The sequence below is a fragment of the Ciconia boyciana genome, chromosome 3, assembly GCF_034638445.1.
Source record: "Ciconia boyciana chromosome 3, ASM3463844v1, whole genome shotgun sequence".
Lineage (NCBI taxonomy): Eukaryota > Metazoa > Chordata > Aves > Ciconiiformes > Ciconiidae > Ciconia > Ciconia boyciana.
In genome coordinates this window covers 61,510,225-61,530,641 of record NC_132936.1, presented here as the reverse complement: position 1 = coordinate 61,530,641, position 20,417 = coordinate 61,510,225, and positions in this window count along the sequence as shown.

Genomic DNA, 20,417 nt, shown 5'->3' with positions numbered 1-20,417 from the left:
AAAGACCTTAATATCTGAATGTGCAGTTTTCACCACTGGGTATATATACTTAATGTATGTCATTACATAGATTAAATATATATAAAAATTTTAAATTTACAGTCATTTAAAGTTTGTTTATGGCCAAGTCCAAAGAACTGTTGTCAGTCTCCTGAATGCATTCATCATTTCTGTTTTATTTTTACAAAAGTTCAGGTTTTCTCTGTAGAACCCCATTCTCATTCCCATGTTCTGTTTCCCTCTCCCCACCCCCTCATTTCAAGGTTCAGATGGTAGGCTTCACCTGAGAATGTCTGTTGTGTACACACTTTTACTGAAAAGATAATGGACCATCACATCATATCGTGTAATTTTGTCTTCATTCTTTGAATTCTTCAGGATGAAGGTGAGGATGGCTGTAGAGCAGGCTGCCTGTGAACCTGCAGTCCATCTCAGAATGGATAGTCCGTGCACCTGGATTCTGAGACAAATGCTTTTTTTTTCCTTTTGTAAGTTCTTCTAGACTATACCAGAGATCTAGCACTGGAGCTTCGACACTGGCTCTCTTTGAGCAACACCACGCGTGCTCTGGCAACGTCTCCCTGACACCACATACCACTGATGTGGTCTCTGTTTCTTGACTGTGATATGTATGAGATGCAATAGAGAGTGTAACCACTAAGAGGATGCAGACCTCGCTTTTGTCCACCACTATTATCCTTGGTCTTCCAACAACGGTGCAGATTATTATACTGGATTTAAACTTTAAGACATATTTTTTCTAGAACTTGGGAACATAACAGTTGGCCAGTGCAGTCTACTAGACAATACACAGTTTTCTTGCTCTGGACACAACCTACCTCCTCACTGCAGCAGTCTGGGGAAGATCAAAATAAAGGTGAAAAATCCCTAACATTCACTGTAGAGGGAGAAAAAGGGCTACAACTGCTTTTCTCAAAATACCACAGATACCTTTTTGTCTCTGTTAGTTAGGAAGAGGGAAGAATTTGGCAAGCTAGTGTACAATGGCCTGCAAAGCATTTGCTGCCTGTACAAAAATTTCCCACAGGGAAAGTTCAGGCTTTCAAGAAGAAATCCTGCAGGAAATAGCTCCTTATCCAGCCACAAGCACCACTCACAAAGTGAAGCTCTGTTGCCAAAGGGATCCAACAGTAGAGAGAAATTTCACTTTTATAGAGATTTTCTTACCTCTTACTGTTTTCTGCAGATCTGTGCAATTTTTAGTATATCTGTGGGTTAAAGGAATCTTGGCACTTGCTGTATCAACAACCCAACTTTCAGGCTTCAGCTCTGTTATCTAAAACCCATTTTCTAACTGTAACCTAGCTATTTATATATATATTGATCCTATATGGGAAGAAAAATGGCCAGTGTAGTTTCTAATGGTGCAAGTGCTCCTTCCTTTGATAGATTAGTCAACAGAATAATAGATTGCAATGTAGAATCTTTTTTTTTCCCGTGGGTTAATTTTGCTCAGTTTTGTTCAATATTATTAGAATTGTTACCACTGCATCTGATGTATGGTCTGTGATATCTCACTAACAGAGTGCCTATCATGTGTGTACATGTACATGAAGATTGGCTATTTTATCTACTGTTGCAAATAAGATTAAAAAATAAGGGTGGAGCATTGCTTCCCTTGCAGCTGCATGGACCACAGACTCTTATTTAGTCCTGAAATCTTTGGAAAGGTGAACAGAAAGTTTAACCTTCTGAAGTTAGGAACCTTGATTTCATGGGCTCATTGCTTATAAACTTTGTTTGAAACATATAGGATTGCACTCTGAACCACTCTGCAATCCTACTGTTGAGATTATATGAGGGTTTGGTGAGCACAAGATTTTGCCCAAAAATCTCAAAATCTTTTAGAAGCCTCTAGCTCTAGTAAGACACAGTAAGCTTAGCAGTGACTTTCCACCATTATATTGGAAGCAGGTTCTCTCTTGTGTGCCTTATTAAAATAATTTACAACCAGAAATAGCCTCACTTGCAGAACTTCATTGCCACCTTGTTCATGCCTTCTCTTGTCAGTCCTTGTTTTTCCTCACACCACTGGAACTCATCACTTGTATTTTTTCAACAATGTGAGTGTTTATGAGGTGAGATTTACTTCAGATTTTGAGTGGTAAATCAATTAATTAGGGATATTTTGCTTTTGAAAATACCCTGCTTTTTTTTATGTCCACGTTTTAGGTCTTCATCTCTCTTGTAATCTAATGATTAAGACCTGAGGGTGCCACCTTAGTTCAACTAAGGATGCCCGAGGATGCCATTTAGTTCAACTTTTAAACATTAAGTTTTAGAGAGTTTAAACACTCTCTCATCCTATCCACTTAAAGTCTTTGGCAAAACTCTTTGTTTTCCACAAAACTCAGTAGAATTTGAAAGTTAGGTGTTCCCCGCCCCTAATTATGGCTTTTACAAAGTCTGATGGTGTTGTTTTCTGGAATTGTGTCTAATGCAAGCAAAAGACAAAGAAGAGACGGAAGCGATCCCTCTAATTATGTCATTAGCACCATTAGAACGTTTACCTGGAAAGCAGGCACAGGCCTGGGTACAATCTTGATCTGCACGGGGAACTGGCAGCTATCACTGCACTTGGCAATACCGGAACACATACCATAGCCCTGGCAGTAATGAGAAAAGCTATTTCCCGCTACTAACTCCCTCCCTTACACCCAGTTAAGTCAACATACTTAAGATGCACAGAAAACTTTCATTCTTGCTTGACTGTTGGTCTCTTAATTTGTCACTAAGCATATTTTTCACTAGGCTATAGTGGTTTCTAAGTTGGTCTCTCCTGCTCTCTTCTTTGAAGATTTTCTCTTGCACACAGATGTGGAAATGTGTTGGGTCAGACAGCGTGAACTGCAGCCCGCCTGATAGAGTGCCCATAGACCTCCTAGTCTGGGAGGCTTCCAGATGCTCCTTGGATTGCCCGATAACCTGTGGTTAACACATTTATCTGAGAAACTGAAACAACCATCAAATTCCTGCTTCAGCTCAGGCAAAGGACGGATCTGTACCCTGCATGGTGCCCCCAGTGATTACTTACCATCAGCTGTCGGAAGCAGTGAAGAGGGAAATGGCACATCTCTGCTTTCTGTGACTTAGAAAGGGAAGGGCTTGGTTCCTAGGTCCCTACCACTGAGAAGGATTTGTGGCTGGGAAAAATGCTTATCTCTGTGAAAGGAGGAAAGAATAAATCCTATTTGTCTCTTGGAGATTTCCTTCCAGTTAAGTTTTGTGACTGTACAGAGAGCCAAGGCATCTTAGAGCTGCTGCTTTCCCTAGGTTACAGGCATGTAACCTTTATTGCCAGCGCCCCTTGAGCACCACTCAGCGCTGTGCTCCTCGAGCCTCTCTGTGAGCGGGGCTTTCAGTCTGTGCAATTCTCTGCTGTGTTAGAAGTCACTGAAAATTACAGACTTCAAATTTCTTCAGGAAGTTATGAAGTGTTTTGGATGTCATGTTGCTCATCATAAGCAAAACCTTTGGGACCCAAAACAGAGCGGCAATAAAAAAGATGTTTTATGTTCCACGTTCTCTAATAAAAAAGAGGTAATATCTGCTTTGGAAGGAAGGATTCAGAGAAGTAACCTGAGACACTTGAGGGAAGGAGTACTGATAGAGACGTGCTGCTCTTTGGTAAGGTCCAATTTAAGCCTCGAGAGCAGTTTCACCACTGCAACAGTTCCCAGCGTGAATAAGCTTCCTGAGAGAGGATGGGTGAGGCCACAAGAATAACCATCTGCTGTCTCTCCACAAGCCAGTTTACAAACCCTTTTGGAAGCCGTGGACTCCTTGAAGGCACACTACACTCCTCCTGACCTGGGGAAAGCCTCAGTGGAATATATTTGAGTCATGACTGGCCTAAATTTCTCTCTGATGCTTTCACTGTATGATTTTGTCTCAAATAAAATTAATGGGGAAATGACCTGTACTCCTTCTCCCTTCTGTCTATCTGAGAAAATATCCAGGCCTATTTCCTTTAGCAAATAACTTTACAGAGGGAGCTCAACTTCCTTGTTTTCCAGATTAACTCAGATTAATTAATAACAAATTCTTAGTCCTTAAACTAAGGATAATTCCTTAGGGAGAAATCCCCTTTTGTTTTATGTCATTATTTTATCATTGTCCAAAGAGAATTTTCATTTCATAATGACAAACCCCAAATAATTCTCTTTCGATTAAAACCAAAAAATCTTACCATATTTGTTCCTGTACTTTTGCCATTCCTGCAAAACTCTGCAGCTACCAAAAACCACCCCCAAAACAGCCCCAGCCCCAACAAACAGAAAGTGAAATTTGCCCCTTTCACCCCTGCTTCTCTCCTTCCACAGGCTGAGGACCACTTGTATCCGACATGTCGGCACAGCCTCTGAGTCAGGCGTTCAGAGATCTGAAACTGGACTTTGTATTCAGAGGCAACCAGTCAGGGGAACCAGGATGTTTCGTTTCAAAACATACATTTTGCCCTACGGTACTTTTGGAGGACCACAATCAGGGAGTGCTTGTAGAATACCTCAAGTGAGTAGGAGTGTCCCAATTTGCTTATTTGTGATTTCAGTTCAATAGATTTAGTGACATTTTGGCAGGGACTGACAATCTAGGTATTTAACCTGTCTACATATAACACAGACAAGGTCATATTAATCAGCAAGGTAGACAGTGAATTTGATGTACTATAGCTGCTGCAAAGACGTTATTGACTAAAAGATGCCAGTCTTGGTTTATTTTAAGTTACTCCAGTTCCAGGAATCTCCAACAACAAGGATATGACTGTACATATGATGGTGGCGTGGTTTAACCCCAGCCAGAAACTGAGCCCCACACAGCCGCTTGCTCACTCCCCCCCCCCGCCGTGTGATGGGGGAGAGAATCAGAAGAGTAAAAGTGAGAACACTTGTGGGTTGACACACAAACAGTTTAATAATTGAAATAAAATATGATAATAATATTAATAAAAGAATACACAAAACAAGTGACGCACGATGCAATTGCTCACCACCCACTGACCGATGCCCAGCCCGTCCCCGAGCAGCGGCCCCTCGGCCAGCTTTCCCCCAGTTTCTATACTGAGCATGAGGCCATATGGTATGGAATAGCCCTTTGGCCAGTTTGGGTCAGCTGTCCCGGCTGTGGCCCCTCCCAGCTTCTTGTGCATTTCCAGCCTTCTCAGTCGGTAGAGCGTGAGAAGCTGAAAAGTCCTTGATTTAATGTAAGCACTGCTTAGCAACAACTAAACCATCAGTGTGTCACCACATTATTCTCATCCTAAATCCAAAACACAGCACTACACCAGCTACTAGGAAGAAAATTAACTCCATCCCAGCCGAAACCAGGACAGATGGGTATAACTGTGTTTGTGGAAGACAATCAGAAATGTTATGTTAAAGCAATCTGTCTCCTGCCACAAAGTACCTTTAATGCTCAGGAGCATACGAAACAGAGCCTTGCTCCTAATGGCTCTATCCACAAAAAAATTCAATCACTGTGTGCTGATTGCTTGCTCCAGACACCAAAACTCCCTCTAAAAAGAGGCAATTAAAGCTTTCGATTTTTGTGTTTCCTGTCAAGGCACTGAGGGAGGAGGTGAGTGAGGTTTGGGACTGCAAATACTTTCAACTGTCTCAAAGCTTGTTACATAGGAAGCGAGGCAATTCACAGGGCAGAATACTTTGTACCTCCTGGCAGCTGTATCTTTCCTTGTTTAAAACTGCCTTGTTTGCAAAAGGGCTACGCATGGGTGTACATGAAAGCAACTAAAGCTGTTGTTCACAAGGCTCCCTAAAAACATTAACCTTGTCTTGGAATGGGGCAGGGATTTAGTTTAATGGTTACAGCAGGGGCAATGAGATTCTTGAATTGAACTCTAGCTTACATCAATATTTAACTTTGAGGAAGGCTAGAATTCAGAGAGCTATTGCTTTTTTCCCCTTGTTTTAATTGGTATCATTCTCCTCTCCCAAGATATTTGAAGGTTGTAACAAGAAATATTTAGATCCCTCTTTCCATATTCATTGAATATACTGATATTATATTTTATTAAAGAGTCTCAAATAGCTTACATCCCACTCTTAATAACCCTATGCATTACAAGCTTCTGTTTCCTCAAGCTACAGACAAATCCTATTACAGGGAGTAGATTAAACTGGGCCTTGACAGATCTTTGCAATTCGCTGACAAAAAAGGACAAGTTGTCTTACTAGTAAGACGACATCGCGATCACCCTAATATTATGTATCTTGGTGCTCTCAGATGCAAAAACTTTTATGCACACCCCCTCCAGCAGGCACATTACCCAAATAAAACCCAAGCAATTTTCTTTTAACAATAAGCTAAACTACCTAGTAGAAAGAATTGCTTCAGATTCACATTGTGCGAACGAGCCATCAGTCAACAACTGCATGCTTGATCATGCCCTCTGGCTCCGCATCCGCAAGGGACCCGGCTCATCCAGATTTGCTTCTGCCACTATGAATGATGTGTATGCTTTTGTGTACAAACATGCGCCTGGAACAGAGGGCAGAGCCAGGGCTGAAGGGAGAGAGCACAAAGAAGCATTTTGTTCGACTTTCTCTTAGGCTCCGGAGTGTAGCGAAGGATGGACCTCGGGTTATGAATGCAAGGGAAAAGGATCACAGTGCATAGAAAAACAGCTGTATCCCTTTAAAATGCTCTGAGCTCTCGAATAATCCCTAATATAGGGCCATTTTTTTTAATCAACAGAAACTAGCCTGAGTGGTCAGGTGCTTGTAATCAGATTGTAAAAGGGGCCATGTGATTTCTTCACATTATTTTGACACGTGCAAGGATAAAGGAAACTGGTGGCACCACCAATAGAGTAGCAGACCAGCATTCAGGGCAGCAGTCTGAGAAGAACATGTCCTCCAGCAGCAGCCCTGTTACTCAGGATGTCCCACTCCTGGAGAACACTCACGACAATTAGTAATCCTCGATTCCTTGGATATCGCTGCAATAAAGTTAATAAAACCATAAACAGCATATACTGAACTGGGAGACTGGAACTCTTACCATTTTCCCAAAGACAGATTTATCAACAGACTTAGAAAATACCTGCAAATAATTCTTGCTCTGTTTCTCGATAAAGGTAGCTTACAACAAAACCTCAAATGTTATGCTGTCCAAGAGAAAGGCAACAGTAACAGAACAGATAAATCACAAGTGGTTGCTTGGAAGAGGGAATTTAAAATCTTGCCCAGGCTTGTTTAAGTACAGTCTTAAGACGAACGTTCTTCAGAGAGAAACAATGGGACCACATGGCTCACTGTGGTCAGACACTGCTGCACAGCCTTCATGGGGAAGAAAGGGTCTTAGACAGCAAACGTGGTCATGGTTCACAGGTATCTTGAACGATTACAGTACATTACTTCAGCATTATACCAGATAAAACTGGCACAGTCCTTTTCGTTCACATAGAAATCTGTTCATAGAGAAAACACGTGAACAGATAAGCACAGTTCGGGGTATTATTTGTGTGTTGTTTATGTACTCAGCCTACAATATGCTTGCCAAAATAGATCTGTGATGCCACTAGAGAAACTCAGACCCCCGTAGCTATTGCAAGTGACCTAAACTCTTCAGAGGAGCGTCTGGTACAGACATGCAATGTCTGCATATTCTCCCAGATGCTATTTTGATACTAATAAACTGTTATCCAGAAGGATGTTGTAATGCATCTCTGAGCTCTGTAAACAGAACATGCATATTTGCCGGTAACTTTTATGCATATCTAACTTTTTGTATCCTTTTATGTTAAAGGTTGTGCTTATCTCCACTTGGGATGTTCTTCAGTGACAGCACCATCCAATAAAGCAGAGAAGTAATAAAGCACTAGTTTTCTGTGGCCTGTCAATCATACCCATGCACTATATATAGGGATTAACTAATATGCTTCTAATAGTTTGTAAAATAGTTTATTTACTGTAAATAGTTATTCACTGTTTCAGAAACTCTTAGAAACCAGCCAAAGCATTATAGGCACAGCAAGGCCACTGCATGTTTGTCCAGTGTTTGCAAATAACATCTTCTGAGATACCGCCTCAGACTTTCTTCACGTTGCTGTTAACTGTGTAAGGTGTAAAATTCACCCAGATGGAGTTATGTCAGGCAGGGATTATGTCTGGATGGAAATCAAAGGCACAGCAATGAATCTTCTCCATCAGTATCAGCCCCTTCCTTTGGAGAGATTAGAGACAAGTTATATTAGAGACAAGTCTCAGGTACTTTTTCCCTGAAGCCCACAGGATAGTAGTGAAATCTCCATTTTCCAGGCAGTTTGAATGTGCAGCTGACAGAAGAATCTCCTCCTTAATGAGCAACAATAAGTTTAAAAGTGTCTATTAACATATCTACTGCTGTGTCTTTATCTTTCTAGAGTTACAAAAAGGTACAGTGGTCATAGCACTCTCTTTCTTTACAGGCTACAGTGTAGACTGTGCAATAAAGACAGAATAGAACTGCCTCAGGATAAATAGGTTTTGAGACAGAAAAAAAGAATTTTAAAAAAAATCAACATATATAAAAAAGTTAACCTTTTACCATGTTCAGCAGCTAGGGCTGAATCTCCATGCAGGAGTATAGATCCATTTTTTCTGTTCCTTTTGATAGCTATTTGTTTTTCCATTGCAACAGACTGGCAGAAAAATGATCGTGCTCAGGTACTAGTTCAATAAAATTTGGGGCAGATATATAAAATCTGAGACATATATATGCAGCACTATGGGATCCTGTTGCCAGATCAATTTAGTTGTATTCAAAGTCATCATGTTTTGCCAATTATAATTCTGTTTACTATTTAAGACTGACATTATTTTAGGTTTGTTATTCTCCCCCTAATGCTAATCATACCACGGTACCACTGACTGGAGTTCTGTCCAATATTTTTTTGTCCATGATCTTTCTGTACACTTTTTTTAAAAATAAAACATAGTAGGAAAAAAAATGAATGCATAAAAAGTCAGGAATTCAAAGTTATGGTTCCCATGGCAACATTAAGTCCCTCATGTTGCATTGCACATGCACTAAAAATAAACATGTAATGAAGTACCATATTTTGTTTGTCAAGGGGAGCAAGTGACTGCAACTTTAATTTTACTTGCCTGAGTTTTATAGATTTAAGTTCTCAGCCCCAATATTGCAGGAATGTGGTTTTACACTGACACAGATATGTAATGCACAGCATCTATTTACAGCGAGTACATCCAGTCTGCTGGATGGGCAGCGCTGATTTACACCAGCTGAGCTCGGGGCCATCTGTGCATATACATTTGTGGGTGCACTGAGTCCACGGAGGGGTGGGGACAGCACGTTCCTGTGCAGCACACAGACATTCTGGGGGTTCCCTTATAGCTTCAGCAGCGCCAGAAAGAAGGGGCAGGGCCACCACAGCCCTCACCCAGCCTGTCATTGGCACCTCATCACAAATACCAGCAGGAGCAGCAATAAACTGATATGCCATCCTGCTTTTCTCTACAATTTGCAGCCCCTTGGCGATCTGAAGGTATTTCTATATGGAAAAATAATTTTTAAAAAATTAGAAATTCCATGCAAATCTGGGAGTGCAAAATAAGGAATAGCAGCATAAGCAAAGAGCTCCCTTTCACATTAGGAAAGGAAGAAGTATTTTGTAAATACTTCTGGTCTTCAAAGGAATTTAAATGCAATCAAGAACTTGTAGGCGCAGATAAATCTGCTTCCAAGCTATTTTTCCTCTCCAGAGAATGTGAAAACCAGGACTCAAAGTACATAAGCAGTTCCAGTATTTCTTTTATATGAAGGTGTCCTCAAAACCAGCTGGGCAACTGGTGTTCAGTCACTGAGACATTATTTCCTTTTACTTCCAGACCTGTTTGTACATGTCTGGTGTCCTTTGTCCTAGACCATCTCATCTTTGAAGGAGGGGCTGTTTTCCTGCATTGAGGATGCAGCATGAAACACCACATGGCTCTAACTCATGACAAGGCTCTAAGATGCTGTAATACTACTAATGCATCCCCTAAGCCACACTAATACAGTTTTGTTCGACCTGCAGTTACTAAATAAATAATATCCCTTGCATAGCTCCATTTCAAATAGATATCTGAAGGGTAACTGTGGCATGAGGTGAGTTTAGCTTAAAAACAAATAACTCTTTGGGTTTGAGGTTGGGGTTTTTTGTTTGTTTGTTTTGCTTTGTTTTGAATGATCCTAAAAACCAACACGCAAAGAAAGACATGGAAACATGCGTGGTGTAAATGCTTGCAATAAGGATCACAGGCAATAAGCAGAACTGGATATAGTTGTTTCTGGAAGAGGACAAAGAGGCAATAGCTCTATTATTTCACCTTTTCCTGTGTTTTGGAAAGAGAAAATCCAGATGTAGTCCTGACTTTCCTAATACTTATAGTTTATTAAAATAGTTTAATGTAATGACTGTGTCTTAAAAGTATGATTCCAGTCCTACAGGGTAAAAACACTTTCTGAACATTTTCATGTGAATGGTATGGTGTTTGGACTTACTAAGCACGTTTTGACTCAGAAAGCAGGTATGAGTCCATTTGCTGTAATATTAACATGGGACAAGCAACATCTCTCCGACAAGCTTAATGTGCAGATTATTCAGAAATCTCTGAATTTCTGAATGTGTGAAATTCTGATGCATGAAATCCTCTGCTCTGAGTCATCAGAAAAGAGAACTGACCTTAGAGCTCCTTCATGACAGCTGCTTGTGCTAATGACCAGCTAATGATGATGGGAGAACCTCTCTCAAAATGTGTTGAAATGGCACACTTGTGAACCAACACATTTCAACAACAACAACAAAAACTGAATTACTGTGACCAGCTCAACTGCAGAACCGTGACACCCACTTCTATGGTAATTCTAAAACTACTCTCTATAATACAGTAATTCTCAGCATAAAAACCTCAGTTCTGGAAAGTTCATGACTTTTCACAATCTTTGTCTGTTCATTTACTTAAGTATTTTCTCCCTTCCATGAAACCACAGAATTCACTGATCAGTTTTATGTGACGGTAAATATTCAGTGAAGACAGCGATGTCAGGGGCATATGTCTATTGTGTCTAAGCCTAAGGGGTCAGAAATTAGGTTTGTTTCACAGAAAGCTCACACCAAATATTTAGTACAGTGACATTCTATATAACAAGCTTTACTGGTGCATCTGAAGTCTTACTGATGATTGGCACAAGTTTTCAGAAAACATAATGCTAGAACTGGCCTCTCTGGAGCGTGTACCTCAAATGAACTGAGATGTAGAAACATATTTTCCTTTTTCCAAAGAGAAAACTGTGATGGCAGCTGGATAGCAGAGCTGTTTCACACAGATGTTATTGAAGGCAGGGTTTGCATCCTAGCTGCAAATCAACATATGGTGTACTAGCTACAATTTTATTTTTCTATCTTTACTGCTACTGACTGAAGTTACTTATTACCGGCTATTGCAAGACTGAAAGAGGAACAAACCAGAAAGTATTCCACCACCACAACTACTGTGCAAGACACAGATATACATGCACTTTCAAATGGATGAATTATTTTAAGACACCTCCTGGCACTCTACAGAGCTGGTGGCGTGGGTGAAGGGGACATGCCTCACCTGCTTCCCTGCAAACTTGGTCTGCTTCAGGTGACTATCAGCTAAGGTGATCTGCACTTACCTGAATGACTTTGTACCCCAGCGAAGTGGAGAACACGCAGTTATGTTCTGTTGGCGTTCCGTAGCAGGCAGTGTGAAGTGATATCTTTCTGCTCCACGTAGCTATGTCCTGACAGAGGTCCATGCAAGCAGCCACTTCAGGACAATAAACCCCAAAACCCACGAGAATGTTTTCTGTTTATCTGTTGGATTTTTTGAACCCTATGACCTCTATCAGGCAAACTGCAGGTGAAATGCAGTGTAATTAGATGCATTTTAACACTTCTCACCTAATACTTTCATCTCCTCTAGACCAAGGATATCACCAGCTGGAGGGAAAACAAACACAAAAGCCTAGGCAGTCAGGATGTTTCTGTCTGTTAAGGCAGCGCAAACACTTGACACATGGAGCCAGGTTTCTGACAGGACTAATCAGTCAGAACTTGCCTTGCAATTCCCTTGATTAACCATAAACAAAACGCCATCTTAACAAACACTTTGTGTAGTGCTTTAGAAGGGCAATTCTCCATCCAGTGCTCCCCCACCACTACTTTGTACACCTCAGCTCTGGGGCATTCGCACTGCCCCTGTGTCCTGTTCCACTCTTCAAGTACTCTGTCCTAACAGGTCTTTTCAATCTTTTGCCTTCCTGTTTATCCCAGAGGAAATTCTCCAGACCTCTCCCCTTGGGATTTATCTTATTCCTCTCTTTGCTCCCAGGCCCCCAGTCCTTACTGGACGTTCAGCTTCACAGCAGAAAAAGCCCAAAGCCCATCACTCGGGCTGTTGTTCTGCCCCCATCTTCCTGCAGCCTTCCCAACTTCTGCTGTTCGCTGCTGCTTCATATTCTTCCACCCTCTGGAAAACCTGGTAAGCTTTTTTTCTTTTCTTCCAGCTCCCAGTTTTTTATGGTGTCCCATCTATTTCAGAAGATTCTTGCAAACATCTCGATCTCTCGCTCCCAAGCCCCTTACAATTCCTAGTAAGATGTGTGTATGAGAGCATATATGTACTAATTCATTGATGCTTATGCACTTTTCATTCTTCTGTGTGTTTAATTCTTTCTTTCTGTATATCTAACCCTCCTCTTTCTCTGTCGTTCTTGGGGAATACCTCATTTTTTATGAGTTCCACACCAAAACCTACTTATTTTAGTTCAGATCAGCTGATTCTTGCTAATTACTTAAGGGCAAGTGATCATGTAAGAAACACTTGAAAAGAAGCACAGATGAACTACTGGACCCCAAATGAATATTTCAAAATATTATAATTGAGCAATGTACATTTGTGACATACAAATCCTAGTAATTATCTAAGTGCCAAAGTTAGATCCTTTAACATGAAAAAGGCTACTACAAATGTTATACTTGTTTCATTTAAAAATAGTTGAGGAAATACATGTTCTTTAGACCACATACAAAGAATAAGAAATCTCAAAGGAAGAGGTAAGTTGCAGAAACAAAATTCCCGTATTGAGAATTAGCTGCTGTTACAGAGATTCAGACTGGAGTCATAAGGTCATTAATCCTATCTTTCTTTAGTTTCTATGCTTTGTGTTTTTATACATATTTGCACAGTACCTAACTGTAAGTGGGTGCTTCTGTAAAACAGTTTACTATTAATAATGGATATCTGAGGTGAGGCTGATGTAGAGAGAAAAAATTATAAGCAACTCATGCAGCTAATATGTTGACTATTAATTAACATGAGTGATTCATTCAGTGCTATATCCAGACTGAAAGCCAGACTGAAACATAAAAGGGCAGTTTAGAAAAAGACTAGAACTTCCACAGTTATCAGCTGCAGTATCTGAGACCTCAAATAATGGCCTAATTACAGCTCATCTGAAAGGTATCAGGGCCTTATCCTCTGCAGAAAGTATTAATGGAAAATTACTTGCTTTTCAAATCCAATAAGCCCATCTGCAGGTTCCATATCAGCTCCCACCAGACATATATCTTTTTACACATGGGTGGTCTGTCATATGATGATTGACTCAATCTTGATAAGAAAAGGGATAGCAAAATTATCAATTTGTGCAGATATGACCACTTCTAACTTCAGCAGGTGAGGCAGTCCAGATTGCCCAACATTGACCTAATTGCAACAGATAACATTTTCCTCAATTCTTCAATTTTCATAAGCACCAGCCAACATATCTGTCCTTTCTATATTAACTATTCCCCTCTCAGATTATGACTTCTGCCATATTTTGTCCATTGGGACCAGCCATATAGGTAACACTTGTATTCAGCACTAATGAATGCTACTGAGTATTACTTTGCATAGCAAAGTAATGCCGAGTAGCACTTTGCTACACAAATGCAGCTACTTGTAGCTAGGGTACTTCTCATTGTAAGCAAGGACATCACATTTCTGCCCTTTTACTAAGGTGATACATATCATCAAAGACAAATGGAAAACTGTCCTGCCAGGATACTGGCACCCTGGATTATAAACAGAAATAGTGATGCTCAGGTACTTGGAATGCCAAGACCTGAGCAAGCTTATTAAAAAAAAAAAAAAAAAAAAAAGATTTTTCCCCAGGATTACGATGTTGACAAAGTTACCTAGGATGGTAGTCCCTGGGACCATGAGATCCAAGCCCATTCCAAAGTGAGTCACTAGGATATTCAAATGTCCTCAAATAATATGTTTGATGACATTCTTCCTCCCCTCCGGAAGGCTGGCCATTGACAATTTGGTTGAGGTGTTCGATACAGCGGTGTAGCTGGTCATACGGATTATTTCTAAATTTGCTGAATCTTGATTCTCTTGCAAAGGAAGCAATCTTATTCTTGCATTGTGAACACAGAATTCATCTGAAACCTAAAGCAAGAGGCACTGCTACACCAAATGGGGCCAATGCTTACTCACATTTATTTACTTCCGAAACATATGCTTTCCAAAAGTAAGGTACAAGAAGGAATACAAACAACTAGTTACCAGATCAGTCTCTAGGCTATGTTTTAAAATCCCTTTCAGTGCACCTGAATGTCACTGAAGCTGGGAAAAAAAAAACAAAACCAACCGCTACAACCTCACTTGACTAGTAAAGGACCAGCAGATGTGGAATCTGAATATTCAATAACTACTAAGCAGAAATAGTAAGTCTCTCAGTGTGGGACGTTTTTCTGTTTGTGTTAATTATACTAATTAGAATTAGAACTTCCACCACTCAAATTTCCTGCAGCTGTGTGGTGCTAGCTGCTATTGTTAGCACTCACGGAAAATACTCCAACAGAGGGCACCAAGAAAATTACTTACAATCTGAACACCCACACAATCCTGTCACATTGGAAAGACTGCAGACAGCATAACTAATAAAGTTATTGTGCTATTTTGAAAGAATAATAGTATGTTTGAAGAGACCATATTAACCCTGTTGTAAAGTATTGATTGCACTCTGTAGTAAAGGAAATGAAACAACAAAGACATAGTGTTTTAATTCTTCTCCTGTTTGCTCTTGCTAGTTTTACTCTGTTTCAATTTACACCTATATTTGAGAACACAGAAAATGTATCACCTATGGTTCACAAAGACGGTTTTATTTTCATAGACACTCTTTCAGCAACTTGATGCTTTTAATATTGTACTTCAGTTCAAGCAAACGTTGTGAATATGAAAGAAATCCCTGTCTAAAACTGCTTGAATCCTGATTGTCATATTTACTTCTGTGTAAAAAAAAAAAAGTCAACAAAAATGTCAAAAGATGCCAGCTGATTGGCTCTGGACATTTCGGTTTAGATGTGTTACCAAAAAAAAAGGTGTAATTATCATTGCAGTTTCTAAGGGAATGCTTTAATTCCATACCAGTGCATTGCAAACAAGCAAAACAAGTAGTGTGTCTTTTGTAACAATTTGCTGTTGTTTTGAAAGCACATCTGCGTGCATACATCTAACAATACAATGCCACTGTATAAAGCTGTTCTAGATACATTTGAGGCAAATATTTAGGATGATTTTAAGATTTAACATTTTCACAGCATTTAAAACACTGGTCCTTTCATTAAAATAATCAGATTCAGTTAGTTCTACTAGATTTGTTTAAACTTGATAAAAGCTATTTTCTTATTCTGTGCTAAACTGTAAGTTTAAAGGCAAGAGGACAGCTGAACTGGCAGAGAATGATGGCCATTTCAAACACCACCTTTTATATACACCAATATATAAAAATCAGTTATCACTCTTTTCTATTGTAAATGAACATCATTTGTAATCATTCTCTGAGGTGATCTAGTATACATAAAATCACTTCACCCTTTTATTTTTTCTCAAATGTGCTTTTAAGAGCATGATTCCTGTAATTGCATTTCCTTCCTTTTCTATGAGAGTATCTGTAAAGACATTTGGCATCTCATCAGCAAAAACAGCAGATGGAGAAAGGCCTTCCTACGTGCTCTGTCAAGGGAATTGCAAGTTTAGGTGGGGTTTTAATAGACATCAAGGATTTAGTGACATGCCAAAGATTGCATGCCTTCACTGTACCTATTATTTGTGCCTTTCTCTTTTAATAGAAATGAAAACAATTACTGTGCAGAAAAGATTTAGCTTCTCTTTGAGAGTATCATAGCATATGGTATGGGGGATGTATAGCTGACAAAATGAATGTAAAAATGAAGTGCATACACTTCAGATGATGCTAGTTGAACTAAATTTATGTCTCAAATTTTAACTGAACTGATAGAAAAGTTTACAAATAGCAAAAAACTTCATATGCTAATAGCAATTCAAATAAGACCTAAAAATACTTGTTACTGAGTTTGGCTTTATATAAAAATGGCCTTGGGGACCAAAGAACATTTCAACAGACAACTAAGTAAGCACTGTAATTATAGAATGAAAACCAACAGAGTTTTTTCAAATAACAGTCTTGTTATCACATGATAGCACATGAAATTGCAAACAGGGCAAATATTTTTCTCGGTTATTGAGAAAAGAGATTTTCCTGATAGGACATGATGTTCATAGATGAGGCATGAAGATGTTTGTACTGGCCATTCGAGGAGAAAAAAAAACGCTTTTGGTAGGAGAGCAAACTCACAGCCTGTACCTTGCATATTTCTCAGGAAGCCATTAAAAAAAGCTGTATCTGATGAGTTAAACCCTCAGCAAACTTACTAAAAAAACCCCAGCTATCCTGAATTTGCACTTTTTGTGAGTAACTAAACATGCTCCCAGAAAGCTCCTCAGTATTCTCAAAATCCTACAGCACATGAAAGCAGCGTCAAAATTCTCCTTCAGGCATATATGTGAAATGTTTGGGCTTGCACAGATTCTAGAGTTGGATGGAAAGATTTTGTAAAGGACCTTCAATGGCCCGAACTCTTTCAATCTTTCATGGTATGAGTTCCCTCCTTGTCTCAGAGGAAAGAGGGAATTGCTGTCATGCTCTAGAATTCAGTGTGGAAATACAGAAATAACAGAGCTCAGCGTTAGGTAGACCTTCATTGACATGGAGAGAATATTCACATCCTTGCAGAAAATGTTATTTGTAGGAAATGGGAAAAAAGAGAAGGAAAAAAAGTGAAATAAGATTTGGGGACTTTGGGAATAGAATAGCATTGAAATATTAGTTACGGTGTTACAAAAGCACAGGGGAGTTGTACCGAGAACACTGCAGCTGCAGCTAGATCTCTTGAATCAGGTTTCAGACAGCTCAGTATCTGGGTCCACAGGGGAGAAACATGAGCTATTAATTGCAATATTAATCATATCCTGCCACTGTAGTAGTGCAAGGTAGCACTTCACCTCATGTTCACAAAGGCCAAATGTCCCCTCAGTAATTTCTGCAACTGCTGAATTCCTTGCACCAGGACTCTACAGAAACGTTATTTTCAGGAAAAAAATAATAATCAAAGAGTGTCTTTCATTTGGGCTGCCTGAGCAGATCCCTAACCAAAATTCACCACAGTCACATAATCTTATACTCACTTTCTGAGTACTGCAGTATGACTAAACACCAGGCACAGGACATGAAGAAAGATCCTGAGGAGTTTCTCCGGTCACCTTTCCTCTGCATGTTTTTTCGTGCCTTCTGTTTCTCTTTGATCACAAGAGCATTCCTGCCTCGATCTCATCCTCTCCCTCACCACGCCTGCTGTCCCGAGACAGCTGTATGCCCAGCCAACGCGTTCTTTTTCCTATCCCTACTGCAGAATGCCTGTTTAATTTTGGCTTCCTTGAAACAGGAATGTGCTAAGAAACCGATCATTACCAATATCTCCTCATTTACATCTCCAGTGTACCACTTCCCAAAATGGTACTAAAGCATTTTATGATCTATAATCCTCCTAATCCGCACCTGTGAAAATCTCTTGCAATAATCACCGTGCAAATAACCACTCATTCACTATGTTATTCACTGTCACATGCTGAGGCCGCTCGCCCAGCTATTCCCTCTGAACTCACTGAATTTTATAGCCATGCAAGAAGAGTCACAAAAAACGCATGGCATATCCCCATCAGTTTCAAAGAGGCACCAAGGCATTGAAATGAATGCAATCAGCCCCATGTATCATCAGCTAAGATCACTTCCCCAAGTCAAACAAATGCAAAATACAACCTCTCTTTCTTTTCCTTTGAAACAAGGGACACTCAGAGTAGCTGGAAGGCTCAGGTGATTGGAAACCAGACATTAAGGCATTTATCTATGAAACACAGTTCAAATTCAGACCAGATCAGTCTTAAATGAAAGTCACTACCATGTGATGACTGCTCAATGAAAGCTGATGTTCTCAGACACCCAGATCACAGAAACTGCAATCACAGTGGTGGGTAGCTTCAGCAAAGACAAAGGACCGCATAGCCTGGGTAACTAAAATAACCTCTAGCGTCCCGAATCTTTCCCTGGCCGTGTAGACCAGAGCTGAAATACATTGGCAGGGTAGCTCAGGGAAAGTTGCATTTTTACTAGCTGTGTTGTATCTGTACTGGGGATAAACAGAGGGCTTTCAGTCTCCCAGGGCTGTCAATCTGTCATCTTACACACACACAGAGAACAGGTTTTGCCTTTTAAAAGAAAGAACACTGTGAACAGAAACTCATCATTAATCAAGGCTTATTTCTCCACGCGAAAAAAAAAAAGCAGAGTCAAGTCACCATCTCCACATTTGGAACTCTATTCCACTTCACAAGCTGTGGATAAAGAATATAAAGTAGAATCAGAAAGTTTGTCCTTAGAGAAAGGAAAAAGAAACACTTAGGTCTCTGTGTGGGATATGCTGGTCTGTGGAAGTTGAATAAACTGGTACAATACACAATGCTATGACTCACAGCGCCGGATGGAAGAGCACTGTATGCTATCCATCAAACATTCGCTTCAAGACAATCCTTAAAACTTTGAACACAGCAGGATGAGAAGATCACAAACGTCTCTGGAATCCATGCCTGCTGTTAGGCACTCTACCTGCCTTATAGCAACTGTGGTTATAAAAAACCCTTCATGTGCTAACCTGAAATAAATTAATGAGACTGCTTATAATTTATGACTGGATAGGTAGGCTTCCACTTTGTGATCCCAAAGACTTGTTGGACTACTCTTTGTCAGCATGAACCAATAGAATAACCTATCTTCTCCAGGTGTTAGAAATGCAGATTTCATTGTAAATCGGGCATGACTCAAATCCCTGACAGCTGATGATTAAAAAATTACAGTAAAAATAATTTTAACTTAAGTGCTTGCTAACAATATATTTTTAATCATTTTATTACTGACAGCCCCCTCTGAAATCTATAGTGTATAGATAAAACAATAATTAGTGTAGGCAAAAGCAAAGACTAATTTAGAGAGATATTGTCAAGAACCATTTTTGGAACTTAAAGCTTGACACATTTTCAAAATTAAGTTGATTAGTCATTGAAATCCAGTATGAAGCAAAGACTTAGACTCTTCAAAAATAAAGACTGAATGCCTTTTCAGATCTTTGATTTAGTCGAGCCTAAGTGTGGTCACTTAACAGAGGATATTGTTGGATGACACAGATACTGACTGTATTACACAGAAAGCCAACAAATGATCCCTTCTAGTGGCCTTAAAAGCTGAATCTTGAAATCTCGTCAATTTTTATGAGTGCTTTGTATTTTTACTGGTTTGGGTATTTTAATACACATTTTTCTCTTCCAAATGGTTTGAAAACACCCTCAGAAAGAGCTGGGGGAAAGTTATGAGATCTGGCCCAATCTAGCAAGCCATTATCATCAGGCATGATGAATGAGGCCCTGATTTCAGTGGGACTATTCACCATACCACGTGGAGAGCCAGTGTTGCTGGACAGGGCTCTCATTGATTATATAAAGAAAACAACCAAATAACTAGACCTGAAGTGCTATAAAATGCGTCATGTGAGCACATTGAAAAATAGGGAGAACATATACCCTCTAATCTCTCAGGTACAATAATTTGTAGATGTTATTTGTAACCTCAGATGTAAAAATGTAGGCAGAAGTGAGATTTTAAGCAGACTATACTCCTTATTAAATGAAATATTTAGCAATTTGGAATTAACAATTCTAATCATAAATGCCAGGCAACCACTTTTGAACTGCTACCATAGCTAATTACTCCAGTGGGAAAGGAAACAGGATAAAGGGCATTTCAGCTGTGCAAGGACAGGTTCTCTCTGAATCTATATTTTGTCCAAAGAAAACCTGTAGTTAGACAGAGTTCGTAGGAATCTTAACCCTTCATCTGTAGGAACTGCAGGGTTTCTGATAATTGTTGTCTTTTTCTTCCTGCTGAATAAACCAGTGATTTTC